We start from the raw sequence: 14,930 nt of genomic DNA on the forward strand, positions 1-14,930 counted from the left end.
ACTAGGTTGCATACTCATGCAAGATCGTCAGGTAATTGCCTATGCTTCACGGCAATTACACCCCCATGAGGAAAACTATCCCACACATGATCTAGAGCTTGCAGTTGTAGTCCATGCACTTAAAACTTGGTGACATTACCTTCTCGGTAATCGTTGCGGGATCTTCACTGATCACCAAAGTCTGAAATATATCTTCACCCAACCGGATTTTAATCTCAGGAAAAGATGTTGGGTCGAGTTGATCTCAGGTTACGACTTAGGGATAACCTACACCCCGGGAAAAGCCAATGTTATGGCTGATGCACTAAGTCGTAAATCCTATTGTAGTAACCTGATGTTACAACAAGGTCAACCACTTCTCCATGAGGAATTTCGAAAGCTTAATCTACACATTGTTCCTCAGGGATTCCTATCTACCTTGGTGGTGAAACCGACCCTTATGGATCAGATCATAACCGCCCAACGGTATGATAAGGGGATATCTTGGATCAAGCAGAACATTGCTAGCGGAGCTGCTACGTGTTTCTCTGTGAACGATCAAGGTGTTGTCTTCTTTGAGAACCGCCTGGTGGTTCCCAAGAAACAACAACTATGGCAACTGATCCTTAAGGAAGCTCATGAATCCCCTCTCACCATTCATCCCGGTAGTACTAAGTTGTATCAAGACCTACACCAGATGTTTTGGTGGACTAGGATGAAGAGAGAAATTGCTGAATACATTGCTAGTTGCGACGTCTGTCGTCGTGTTAAATCAGAGCATCAACGGCCTGCTGGCACCCTTCAACCTTTTTCTATTCCTGAATGGAAATGGGATAAAATCAGTATGGATTTCATTACTAGGTTTCCGCTATCTTTGTCGTTGTCGATCGTCTTTCCAAAGTAGCCCACTTCCTACCTGTTCGTGAGAGTATAACCTCTAGCCAACTAGCTAACTTGTACATCTCCCGAATAGTGTCTTTTCATGGTGTCCCATTGGAAATTAACTCAGACCGTGGGAGTCTCTTCACCTCTCGATTTTGGGAAAGTTTCCAAAATGCTATGGGAACTCGTCTCTCTTTTAGCACCGCCTTCCACCCCCAATCAAGTGGTCAAGTAGAGCGAGTTAATCAAATTCTGGAGGATATGCTCCGAGCTTCTGTCATCTCTTTCGGTATGGAATGGGAGAAATTCCTTCCATTCGCGGAGTTCTCTTATAACAATAGTTATCAAGCTAGCTTGGGCAAAGCTCCTTTCGAAGTTCTCTATGGACGAAAATGTCAAACGCCTCTTAACTAGTCAGAAACCGGGGAAAGACAACTCTTTGGCCCGGATATGATTCAGGAAGCAGAAGAGCAGGTTTGCGTTATTCGTGAGAAATTGTAAACAGCCCAATCTCGTCAAAAGAGCCAATATGACCGCAAACATAAGCCCATGACTTATGAAATCGGCGAGAAGGCTTACCTTCGGGTTACTCCTTTAAAGGGAACCCATCGTTTCGGTATCAAAGGCAAATTGGCTCCTCGTTACATTGGACCCTTTCGCATTCTTGCCAAACGAGGAGTTGCCTACCAATTGGAACTACCTCCGCATCTTTCTAGAGTTCACGATGTCTTCCACGTTTCTCAACAGGCGTTGCTTCGTGGATCCTATCAGTGGAGTGGACCACGAAACGCTTGATCTCCAAGATAATCTCACATTCGTATCTTCAGTGAATGGATGGACAACTGGCGCCGGAGTAGGTTCGTCAGGCGTGAATGAGGACGCTGCTTCAGTGACTTAACTGCAGATGGGTTTGGGTTACTGACATGTGGGCCCAATGGGCATCTGGCCCGCATGTCAGTGACACACCAATTGCACCTGCAGTTAAGTCCGGTGAATGCGGCATTGACATTCTGGAGAGACGGTGACCGTTTTAGGCAGGAAGCGCGCGCTAGCGATGGAAGGGGTTTCGGTGTGCAGTGGCACTAAGATCGGTCGCTCACGATAGTACATACTCCGTACCAGACTACCATAGTACCCCCTCTAGCTTAGGCTATTTTACAGATTGTCATTGTGATGGACGATATACATGAGCAAGGCGGTCCGAGTATGACTGTTGTTGTTGAGCCAGGTGAATACATGCTCGGCGTTCGCGTAGGCCTCCATCAAACATCTAAACAGTAATGTCAGGCACCGCCAGGGCGCGCAGGTGATGGGCTCACCATTTGCCTTGCGCCATGAGCAGGACTTTGATTTAGAGGGCGACGTGCATGCATTAGCATGCTTTGACAGCGTGAGCGTGAGTGTCTGACGCAAAGTATTTCATTTTCATTTGGCTGACGAGGGTGCGTTGCAGCGACGAGTCCGTGGTTTGATTCCCCACATATGCATAATTTTGGTTTTTACAGTATTTCTTTCTCCATTGACAGGTAGGCCTGCGTATATAGATAAAGAACACAAGCTGATGAGGCGCATGTGGACTGTTTGACTGGTCAACCAGACAAATATGGAGTTATATGCTGAGCCAGTGACCGTATAATCACCATATCTCGTATACAATGATCAAAGTGAGCTATCAAGACAATTTCGATGACCGCCAATGCATTTTACTCGGTAATAAATGACCAGGATTGAAGGGGAATCCAAATTTTCTTCGTCTTCTGTCCTTGAGCTCTTGACAAACCAATGCACTATACGGTTGTCCGGCCACTCCACCCCAGAGCTCTCACCAAGCGTCGTTCATGCCACCGCGCCGCACACTAACCGATAAGGCAGCGATGGCATCCCGCCGCGCCGAGTTCCTCGCCGCCCACGACCGCACACAAAATGGTAGGGAAGCAATGGCATCCCGCCATGCCGAGTTCATCGCCGCTCGCGACCTTACAACTATGTGGGGGGAATTTGAAGATGCCAAGGCCGAATGGGCGGTAGAGCAAGAGGCGGCCAAAGCCGCAGAGGGAGCGGAAAAGTCAAAAAGCACTCAAGAAAAGAGAGGCCTGCTACCGCAAGAAAGAAAAGGACGCACGTGCTGCTGCGGAGAGGTCGGCGGAGATCCAAGCACGGTGGGGTGTCGCCGACAAAGCCAGGAAGGAGAACGACGGCGTCAGGCCAGCATGGTAGAAGTAGTAGTACTAGTAGTTAGTGTGTGTGTCTGTGTCTGAGTACGAGCATGTACCAATACTACTAGTTACTACTCTAGTTTTTAGAGCAAATTACCAGTACATTAGCCTAGACTAAATGGAAAAATTCCTATCCTAAGCGTCAAATGGCATCTCTTTCTCTATAGGAATTGAGATGCATGTCATCTCACTTCCTATGATTTTCATATTCCTATCCTATGAATGAAAGGAGGCCTCTGTTTGAGTAACTACTGTAGCTAGAAGTACTGCTGTGTAACGCCCCGAGACCGTTGCGCCAGGTGTCTTCCAATTATTCGCTGTTGTTGCCATGTCATTTGCCTGCATGTTGCATTTCATCATGTCATCATGTGCATTGCATCATCATGTTTTCAAAACTTGCATCCGTCCGGGTTCCCCCAGTTCCGTCCGTTGTCCGTTCTGAGCCCAACCACACTTGCACGCACCCGCAGCACGTCTGAAATATTATTTTATAAGTGGCCGAAAAAATGTTCTTAGAATGGGATGAGAGTTGGCGTGTGGTCTTATTATAGTGTAGATAGACCGCCTGTCAACTTTCATCGCATTCGGAGTTCGTCTGATAGCCCAACCATTAAACTATAGTGGCATTATAGCCGGGCACACGTCGGACGTTTTCGGTCTCCGAAAACAGTCGTCGGGCCTCCCTCTCTTCTCTTCTCTCAGCTCGAGACTGTCTACACAGCCCACTACCTACCGCCAGGTCCAACCTAACCTCTCTCGTCCGCCCGCAGCCCCCCCTCGCGCGCGTCCGAAGGTTGTCCTGAACCCGACCCGGGGAGTCATCGCCGATGTGTCCGGATCATCCCCAAAAGTCTACAAAATATCACCGTTTTATTATTTGGCCTTCCTAGCCTATTGTTTCTGAACCGTCCGATTTCGATCGAAGGATCCAAACTCCCTCTTTTCCTTATATTTATAGACCACCACCTACCAAATCTAGCCTAACCCTAAAACCTAGGAGGCTTGTCCCTCCCTGCCACCACTCCTCTCCCACATCAGGATCTCCTCCCGATCCAAATCCATCCCCTCCCAAATCCCCCCTCGTGTTCAACACCAGACCAACCCACGCCCTCCTTCTCGCGCCTGAGGCCTCCCTGCCGACCTCGGGACTCTGCAGCCGTGCGCCTCCTTGTCGCCGTTTCCTCCTCGCCGCATCCACCAGGAACGGCCTCGTCCCGCCCCACCATCTTCCCTCGTTCTTCCTACTCCCTCTGTTTGTCTCTCTCTCAAGGCTCTCTCTCTGTCTTGCGCAGGAAACGCCCGATCCGCTCCAGCCTTGCCGTCCCACCGAAGTCCCCATGCTTGGGTCCGCACCCCCGCAAGCGACGGCCGAGGCAGCTGCCTCCTCGCACGCCCGATGCGCGGGCACGACCCCTTGACCCTGCCGATGAGGTCTGCTGCCAAGGACGCCCTGCCATGGTGTTGCTGTTTCAAGCATCAAGCCCCGGACGCCAAGTCCCTGCTGGCCAGGACCCATCCGCGCTTTCCTCTGCATCGAACGGGAGGACGAGATGCTCGTTTCCCTCGCCATCGCTGCGCCCGCGCGCCAGGTTCCTCGCGGTCACCCCCGGAGACTGGTCCTCGCCGGCCTTCCCTGCATGCCCGCTACCGCCGTTCCCGAGTCTCCTGCTGTCAACTTCCTCCGCCGCTCATCGCTGGCACGGGACACCGGCGCCCCCAACCTCCTCATCGCCGCACGCCTACAGGTCCCCTGCCTCGCCGCCCTATGCTTGGATCCGGCCGTCCCCGCGCCGTTACGGCCCTGCAGAGCCATGCCCAAGACCCACCGGCGCCGCCCGCAAGTCCCCGGCGTTGATCTGCTGCCGTTTGTCTTCAGAGACGAGCAAAGCAGTTCCCCCGCGCCTGGAACCGCTCGATCTCGTTGACTGTAGCCACGCGCTCGTGCAGCACCTCGTTGGGCCGCTGCCAAGGCCTAGCCTACCTCCCCCTGATCCAGCCTCCTGGACCGTAAAGCCAGCGCCAGGCCTCCCTCTACCCACCGAACCGGGCCGAGCCCATGGTGAGGCCACCCCGCTGGCGCCCCTCTTTTTTTCCTGCTGTTGGGCTGCCCAGATTTGGCCCGTTTCTATTTTTTTCCCTGCACTGCGATTTTCTCTTTTATCCAGAAAACTGCTGTTTTACAGTTAGGTCCCTAAACTTCATGCATATAATAACTTAATAACCGAGCATCGGGCTAAAACAAACTTAATATGAAAGTTTCTTAGAATTGTGTGTAGTTTCATATTATGTCATTTTCATCTATGTTTAAAATATTTAAAATGATGTTTGGTTAAATTTACTCCTATGCCATGTTAAAATGCTTTAATTCGTAACTAAATATCCGTAACTTGGAATTTAATAAACTTTATATGTAAATGGGGTAGAAAAATGCCTAGTTTAACATGTTGGCTTCACCTTGCATGTTTAACAACTCTAAAATTGTGTTTAGGGCAGAACAGTACCATAACCAAAATATGCACATGAGGAGTTTCCGGACTTGTTTTTTGTTGTTCCGGCCTCATTTAAACCTGCCTAGATAGGTAGTTTTCATTTGCTTCACCCTCTTGCCATGTTTAACAACATTTAATATTGTTGGGTACATAAACGAGATCGAACTAAATAACTTAAACGTGGTGTTTCGTGAATATGCAACGGAGTTACATATTGAGCTCCACTTAATTTGTAGGATTGCTTGTGCACTTTGCCATGCCATGCCCTCTTTAAACCGGACATGCATCATACTTGTTTGCGCATCATGCCATGTCTATGTGGTGGTTGTTTACTAGGTTGTTTGCTCTTTTCCGGTGTTGCTTCTTCGGGTTGGTTCCGATAATGTCGCGTTTGTGAGGAACCGTTCGACTATGTCTGTTTGTCTTCCTCATGGGCTCGTTCTTCTTCCTTGCGGGATTTCAGGCAAGATGATCATACCCTCGAGATCACTTCTATCTTTGCTTGCTAGTTGCTCGCTCTTTTGCTATGCCTATGCTGCGATACCTACCACTTGCTTATCATGCCTCCCATATTGTTAAGCCAAGCCTCTAACCCACCTTGTCCTAGCAAACCATTGTTTGGCTATGTTACTGCTTTGCTCAGCCCCTCTTATAGCGTTGTTAGTTGCAGGTGAAGATTGAAGTTTGTTCCTTGTTGGAACATGGAGATGTTGTTCCTTGTTTGTAACATGTTTACTTGTTGGGATATCACAATATATATCTTATTTAATTAATGCATCTATATACTTGGTAAAGGGTGGAAGGCTCGGCCTTATGCCTGGTGTTTTGTTCCACTCTTGCTGCCCTAGTTTCCGTCTTATCGGTGTTATGTTCCTGGATTTTGCGTTCCTTACGCGGTTGGGCTATAATGGGAACCCCTTGACAGTTCGCCTTGGATAAAACTCCTCCAGCAATGCCCAACATTGGTTTTACCATTCGCCACCTAGCCTCTTTTTCCCTTGCGTTTCGCGGACTCAAGGGTCATCTTTATTTTAACCCCCCGGGCCAGTGCTCCTCTGAGTGTTGGTCCAAACTAAGCTGCCTGCGGGGCCACCTCGGGGAAACTTGAGGGTTGGTTTTACTCATAGCTAGTCTCATCTGAGTGTGCCCTGATAACGAGATATGTGCAGCTCCTATCAGGATTTGTCGGCACATTCGGGCGGTGTTGCAGGACTTGTTTTATCATTGTCGAAGTTGTCTTGTAGAACCGAGATACCGAGTCTGATCGGAATGTCTCGGGAGAAGGTATATCCTTTGTTGACCGTGAGAGCTTGTCATGGGCTAAGTTGGGACACCCCTGCAGGGATTTGAACTTTCGAAAGCCGTGCCCGTGGTTATGGGCAGATGGGAATTTGTTAATGTCCGGTTGTAGAAAACCTGAAGTTGACCTTAATTAAAATACATCAATCGCGTGTGTAACCGTGATGGTCTCTTCTCGGCGGAATCCGGGAAGTGAACACGGTGTTGGAGTTATGTTTGACGTAGGTTGTTCTAGGATCACTTCTTGATCATAGTTTCTCGACCGTGCTTTGCTTTCTCTTCTCGCTCTCATTTGCGTATGTTAGCCACCATATATGCTAGTCGCTTGCTGCAGCTCCACTTTATACCTTTTACCCTACCTATAAGCTTAAATAGTCTTGATCGCGAGGGTGTGAGATTGTTGAGTCCCCGTGACTCACAGATACTTCCAAAACCAGCTTGCAGGTGCCGATGTTACTGAGCAGGTGTCGCAACCAAGCTCAAGGAGGAGCTCGATGAAGATCTTGTCCTTTGTGTTGTTTCGTTCTAGTTGATCAGTAGTGGATCCCAGTTGGGGTCGATCGGGGACCTTGTTGCTTTTGGGGTTCTTCTTTTATTTTGGTTCTGTAGTCAGACCTTGATTGTATCTGGATGATGTAATGCTTTATTCATGTAATTGTGTGAAGTGGCGATTGTAAGCCAACTATGTATCTTTTCCCTTATGTATTACATGGGTTGTGTGAAGATTACCTCACTTGCAACATTGCTTTCAATATGGTTATGCCTCTAAGTCGTGCTTCGACACGTGGGAGATATAGCCGCATTGAGGGCGTTACATGCTGGTACAGTAGTTTTCTTCAAGAAGAAGAATTCAACGAAGTCATGATGGTTCCTTCGTCCGAGCGACTTCAAAGTGGGAAGTGGGCCTGTGATTTGATGGCTCATTAGTCATTGTTACTGCGGTGCGACGACATGGGTGACTCTCCCTTGGAGTTCTGCATGCATGGCAAGTGGACCAGGATGGTTGACGTCCCACATGTTGGCGAACGAAAGTATTCTTTCCGATTTCGAGGAGCAAGGAAACCGCGTGGTATAGTATCACTGCTGATTGGTTCGCAAAAAAAATAGTACCACTGTCGATTTATAATTATTTTTTATTTCTGATGAATGCTAGCGTTTCAACTCTTACGACGAAGGGTGGCAAACACGGCACATGCTGGATGTCCCACACGTCAGCGAAAGGAGTGGGACATGAACAGCATGGTAGAGCCCAGCGTAAAAAAACAGCGTGGTAGAGCGTCTCCACTTCTTCCACTTCTGGGTCGGAGACCACACGTAGTAGTACTTAGTGGTATGAACGATACAAAGTGTGACCTGGAGAGAAAGACACGTCTAGTTGTATGGTCTCGGGGCATACACGTAAACAAATATAAAAGTTAATATGTGCCTCCAACTAATATAGTAGTAGTAGAGTACTTAGGCACGTACTCCATAACATCACCGTGCATTGCACGTACAACATTTAGTGGTAGTACGTAGTAAGAGACAAATGCCTCCCAAGAGTTCCCTTTTGGGTGTTTGGTAGAGTCTATGGAGGGTGCATGAGTCCTCACTAGTTTAGCACAAATACACTAGAAGCATGCATGAAGAGAGCATGCATGAAGAGGGGTGTTGAGTTGAGCATGCATGAAGAGGGAACAACTACGCTGAGACGAGAACGCAACCAAACACACCCTATATGCCACGCATGTTCATACCATTTGTGCGTTTCTACTTCACTTACTGCGCTACATTACTTAGGTTTGTACGTCCACTCCTGGGTACATGTCCGTCTCGTTGTTCCAGTCCCACATGTTCTTCATATAGATGGAACGATCCTTGCATAACACGTGCACCTTGATGCTAGATGTCTCGCGTGTTGGCAAAAGGCTGAACAAAGCTCACGTAAAAAAATAGAGTGGAAGAACATAGATTCCGGACGACCGAGAAGGAGCAAGGAACCTCGTGGTGGAGCGTCTGCACTCATAATATATAATATTATTCAGTAATATAAAATTAACCAATCATCTCCATAGTGGACTAGAAGAGTACGAAACACGGCAGCCCAGTGTAGTTACATCATACTAGTACATGGCTAACCCACGCTATCACCATATTTCTTGGCTTCCATGCGACACCTATCTCTAGTAATCCAGCAACCTGTATCGCTTCTCCCTCCTTGTCTCTATCAAAGTGCGGCGGGCTAGTGTTTCTGCCGTCTATTGAGGTCAGTTAACTATCACATGTTAGCGACATGCCAAGAGCATTCTAAAAAAAATTGCTTTCACGTTCCGTTTTCAAAAAAGGAAAAAAATCCTTTCACGTACGAATTTGCATGTATGCTTTGAGCAACTTGCATGTCCTATACTGCTCCTATTTGATACTCTAACTTAGCTAGAGGTTAGACTAACTCATGACTAACCCTGAACTAACTGTAGCCAAAGAGGTGTTTGGGTGACAGGGTTAGATTGACAATAAATGCACTTCATGGAGAGAGAAAAGTGATTTTTCAGTGGTCCCAATGAGAACTATCTCCAGTTAGCACCTCTTGGGTGGGATAGTTTTTTTGGTGGGTTTGGTGCAACTTGCTCCAATTTAAACCCTCATGCTTGGATACTTTAGGGCTATTTGAGCCCCAAGTAGCTCAAACTAACTCTAACCCATGGATCCAAATAGGGCCTATGGCCAGTCTCCACGCGGAGCAGTTGCGTGCACCGGGAAGCGGCGCTCTCTCGGCCATCGCGCCACTTCGAAGCCGGCGCCAGTGAGAGGTCGCCTCCCTTTGGCCGGGCATTAATGCGGCACTGACGCTCTAGGGCGACACTGACCGTTTCACGCAGGAAGCGCGCGCTGGCAAGGGAGTATAGGTTTTGAACCGTTTCAGGTGTAGTACTGGTAGTTTTCTAAACTACTCAATTATTGCACTCAGTTTCCTAAGAAATTGTGGTAAAAAAACATTACTCCACAGCCCGCTTCCCTTCTCCTTCCTCTTCCACCGCCCGCGCACGTCCGAGGGATGCGACCGGTTAACCCTTATATAGGAGTGCTAGCACAAAAAGATGCATGCATGACCACTAAAATTTCCATATTAAAGCGCCACTCCGGCGGGAGTATGGTGTATGTTGTTACCTTCGGTCATCCCATGGCTACCGGGCGACGGCGACCAGAGAAGAGGCGGCGGGAGGGTAATGAATGCAGCTACTGTTTGGGTTCTCCTTCCGGCTTAAATAAATGCGCAGCATCACGTGTACCCGCGGGTGCACAAATTGTAACATACGTGTCTGCTTAAGTGGGCGTCACGTAACTGGTGTGTGTGAGAGAGAGATTCTGAGAGATAGAGTGCGTGTGTGCGACTCTACTCTTCGGACATGTAATCAACCTTTTGCATCGGGATATAAGTATAATGGTATTTACTTTAGCTAGTGATTTACGTGGCCATGTTAACATGGTTGTGTCAAAAAATGTCACTTCCTGCTCGTGATTTGCGTTATATAATTACAAGCAAGATTCTCGTGCATTGCAGGGAACATCAATATGCATTTTTTTAGAGAACACTTGTTGTGATTGACCCATGCAGGAGTAATCCCATGTGTAAAAACTAATGATATCTCGAGAATTTTATCGGAAAACTGGTATCTCGAGAATGTCATCGAAAAAATGAAAGATGAGAGATAAGGCGAGGAGGAGTGGAGCGTGGTGGTGACTGGTGGTCGGAATGGGTGGAGGCATGGGGATGGACGGTGCCGGCAGGCGGCAGCGGCCACCATGCTTGCTAGATTGTTCCAGAGACTTATTCCTTTTTTAATTGCTGAGCAATGAGGTTGTTGGAGATAATGATGTGGAGAGAGGTGCGGGTATCTTTTGTAAAACTATCATAGTTTGCTTTCTATCCTCAGATATAGATCATACGGTCTGTATTACAAGATGGCATGCACACCATCACCGCCAACTCGTTTTTTTATAAGGGTACAGATGATAAGTTTGCTGACTACTAAAGTAAAGTGGAATTTGTCCATGTTATGTAAGTAAATAAAGGTGATTCTTTATCATACGGGTAAGGTTGGATGAAGGGTGGTAGGAACAAATGCTCCGCCTAGAGCATGTGTGTGTGAGATGGAGTCTTAGTGTGTGTGTGTGTGAGAGAGAGGAGAGAGAGAGATGGAGTCTTAGTTTGTGTGTGTGTGTGTGAGAGAGAGATGGATTCTTAGTGTGTGTGTGTGGGGGGGTGCGTGCATGCGTGTGTGTGTGAGAGAGAGAGAGATGGAGTCTTAGTGTGTGTGTGTGGGGGGGGGGTGCGTGTGAGTGTGCGTGTGTCACGGGGTCCTTTGTGGTGGATGTAATTTAAGTGTGCATGGCTTTATCATAGAGAGGTGATGTGTATGGCAGAGGCCACCAATGATGGGGTGCGAGAGAGAAAATGCCCGTAGAGAGGGAAGAGAAGGTGTGTGCGCGTGAGAGGAGTCGACATCGAGAGAACGTGTTTGTTCGAGGGACACCGAGGAATACTACTATGTATCGATGGTGCATGTAGGCGGGAATTAAACAAAGGGATGGTCTTATTGGTTTCGGGGATATAAGGGAAGAGTGAGAGGCGGCGGGGGGGGGGGGGGGGGTAGCTAGAAGGAGATTGTTAAGTGTGAGTATGTGTTTTACCCATCCAGTCAGAAGTTATGTGCACAAAAGAGGAGAACGATTCGATGTGGCGTTAGGATTGATGGTAATTAACTACGTATGGAGACATAGAGACCTTGAACGTGCATGTGTGAGAGGTATACATGTATGCGTGGGATGTGTGTGTGTGTGCGCGCGCATGATCGAGATAAAAGAAAGAAGACATAAGTCATAAGATCAACGACATGGGAGAGACGGATCGGTATGACAATATGCATGTATGTGAGAATGCAGGGAAGAAGGCCCAACAATTGAGCATGTGTTTTTGTCTTTAAGAGATAGTGGCGTGGGCTGGAGCATACATCTATGGCGAGCAGAGGGAGTGTGGCGCAACGATTGTGCAAAAGAGACCAACCTATAAATGCATATGTATGGAGAGACATATATAGTGTGGGTGATAGGAAGCAAGACTCCATGCGAGAAATAAATGTTGACGGAGAAACTACAAATATATACAGAGATGGAGATGCTAGCTAGAGGGACATCCGCTAGTTTGGGTGTTGGAGATGACCGTCGGGTGGTTCAAAGGGTGAAGTTATATATGTGTGTGAGAGGTCACTTGACTGCATGTAGAGAGAAACATATGTAGTGTGCGTGATAGGAATCAAGAGTGAGGGCGAGAAAGAAGGTTGATGGAGAAACAGATAAATAGAAAGATAATGATGCTAGCTAATGTGCGTTAGAGATAGGAGTCGAGTGGATCAGAAGGCTGGGTTATGTGTGTGGGTGTGAGAGAGATAGAGAGAGAGGGTGCATGTGAGTCACATAAAAACAGATATCAGAGAGAAATGAGATCCAGAGAGACGGAGTTTTGTGTGTGCGAGAGAGAAAGATATTTCACAAAGAGAGTGATAGCTAGAGAGACATACGAGGGAACGGAAGATATCTCTAGGGAGAGAGGGTGTGTGTGAGCGACATACAAGAGAACAATGGAGAAATATGAGACCCTGGGAGACAGAGTTTGTGTTTGTGTGTGAGAAAGAGATATTGAAGAGGAAGAGTCGTAGGTTCTCATATCTAAGGAGCGAAAGACATCTCTATATGAGGGATGTGAGAGTGGCACACATGGGAATAGTAGAGAGAAATGAGACCTCTAGAGACAAAGTTTTGTGTTTGTGTGAGAGAAAGAGATTCCACATGGAGAATCATAGTTTAGAGACACATAGCAGGGAGCAAGATATACTTAGAGAGAGATAGAGTGATGAAGGTCGAGGGAGGGAGTACCATCAGTGTGTTACGAAGATAAAAGATCATTGTCGACATACATGTAGCACGAGAGATACCTGAGAGACGATAAACGCGTATAAGTCCAGAGAGATAGTCCTATATAAGCATGAGTGATAGCTATATGAGAGAAATATCTAGATTAAAGGGGATTCAAATATTTAAACCGGATATCACGACATCGATAATATCATAACGCAAATTGGTGTATCAAACATGCATATTCATGTGAATTTGGGCGCACGTGTAATGTTATATAGTTTATCAATATTGGTGATCCATAGATTCTTCAATTACAAACAATGCATGGTTTATATGCAGTTAATGTCTAAACGGGATTACACTATATGTTGCGTGTTTGAACCACATTATACATGTTTGAGAAGTAAAAAAACCGTATGAAACACACATTAATTGGAGACAGTTAGCGAGGAATGCATACATTGGATTTCAACATAAAGTGGTTTCAAATATTTGAAAATCCAAATTGATGGATACATCCTTATGAATCTGAGATCATGCCATTTGTAAACCATATTTATGTATAAATGGCGTTGTGCTTTTGAAAGTATATATAAAAATGATGTATACAGAATGTAATTCCAATTGAAAATGGATCCCGCTCGAAAAAAATAGAATACAAACGGGATTCAAATTGAGTTGGCACGGTAAATGTGCACTCTGCGAAATTTGAACGAAGCGGGGAAAGTCGCAGTAACCGCCCGAAACCAAAATCTGCGAGATGGAAATCACTACTGCCTATCCCTGCCACGCAAAGCCTATCTGCTGGATTTCTATAGGTTTCGATAGGGGTAGGTTTGTAATTTCACCCAAACATGACATAACCACCTCTCACCCGGATTCATACATGGTGGGCACCAAAACATGGTGTGTCCTCGGCCGAAATCGACTCCCTCCCCGATTCATATTCATACACGGTGGGCGCCAAAAACAAACTCTCGTCAGCAAATATTCGGTGTATGCGAGATTACCGTCCTATCCCCAACCGACTAATGTTGTTGTGATGTAGTAGAAATTTGAAACGGGGGATAAGTTTGTAAATTTCCTCGCATTTGAGACAAGCGCGCCCTGAATACATGGTTCCCCCCTTCCTCTCTACCTCCCTTTTCTCCATTCGTACTCCATGGGCGCCAAAACACCCTCTCCACCCCACCCTCCTCCGTCCGCCGCCATCCGCCGCCCCATCCACCGCCGTCCTCCTCCACCATGCCGGAGCTGATACCCCGACACCGCCATCCATTACAAGAGATCGACCTCTCTCATCCACGGCTTCGGACCGGGATCCTTGCATCCCGTCCTCTCGCTTCATCCCCGCCGTCGTCCACCTTGCCGGCGCTGCTCCTACGACCGTCTCGTCCACCGCGCCCCACCTCCACCGACTACCCTCCTAGATCTGCTTCCACGCCGCCGACAGCCATCGCTACCGCAGCACCGTCAAATTCTCAGCAGATGCGTACACGGCGCGGCACCAGAGGCGGTACTCTTTCGTATCTGCTCAACTTATTTATCGCAGCAAGAAAATAGATCACCACTGCTTTACTCTGATTTCTTGTCTTGGTTGCGAAGTTGCCTTTGTCCGGTTTGCACCTTCAGATCCGCCATGGCATGCTCAACACTATACTCCCAATGCTTATGGTTTTCCCCTTCTATATTCCACACTAGTTAAATCACAGTAGACTAAATTTCAAACTTGGGTCAGTCGATTTTTAGAGCTCGCCGGAGTTCGCCGGTGCGATTGAAGGGGCTCAGGTGGTTGTGGGGCCTCGCTTAACGAAGAAAACTCAACGCAGGTGGGGTTTGGGGCGGGGGTGGGGGTGGCGGAGGAACACAGGCGATGGGGGCTGGTGGTCCGGCCGGCGGCCCGTGCGGTGTTCTGTATGGGAAGAATTAGATACGAGGAAGAAGAAGGGTTAGGAGACGTAGGATCTTCATCCAACCGCCTGAAATGGTTGAGAGATAGCTGGGAGTTGCATTCTTAATGCGCTCTGGTTCATCATGTGTGGGCACTGCGCAACCAACATTTTATTATCCAAAATCTGCTTGCTCTTCTTTACCATGTTCCTCTTCCGTTCTTCTTTAATATGTACTCTCTCCGTTCCTAAATACAAGTCTTTGTATAGATTCCACCATG

This window comes from Triticum urartu, chromosome 3A, assembly GCF_056163025.1.
Source record: "Triticum urartu cultivar PI428250 chromosome 3A, HENAU_Tu73, whole genome shotgun sequence".
Taxonomy (NCBI): Eukaryota; Viridiplantae; Streptophyta; class Magnoliopsida; order Poales; family Poaceae; genus Triticum; species Triticum urartu.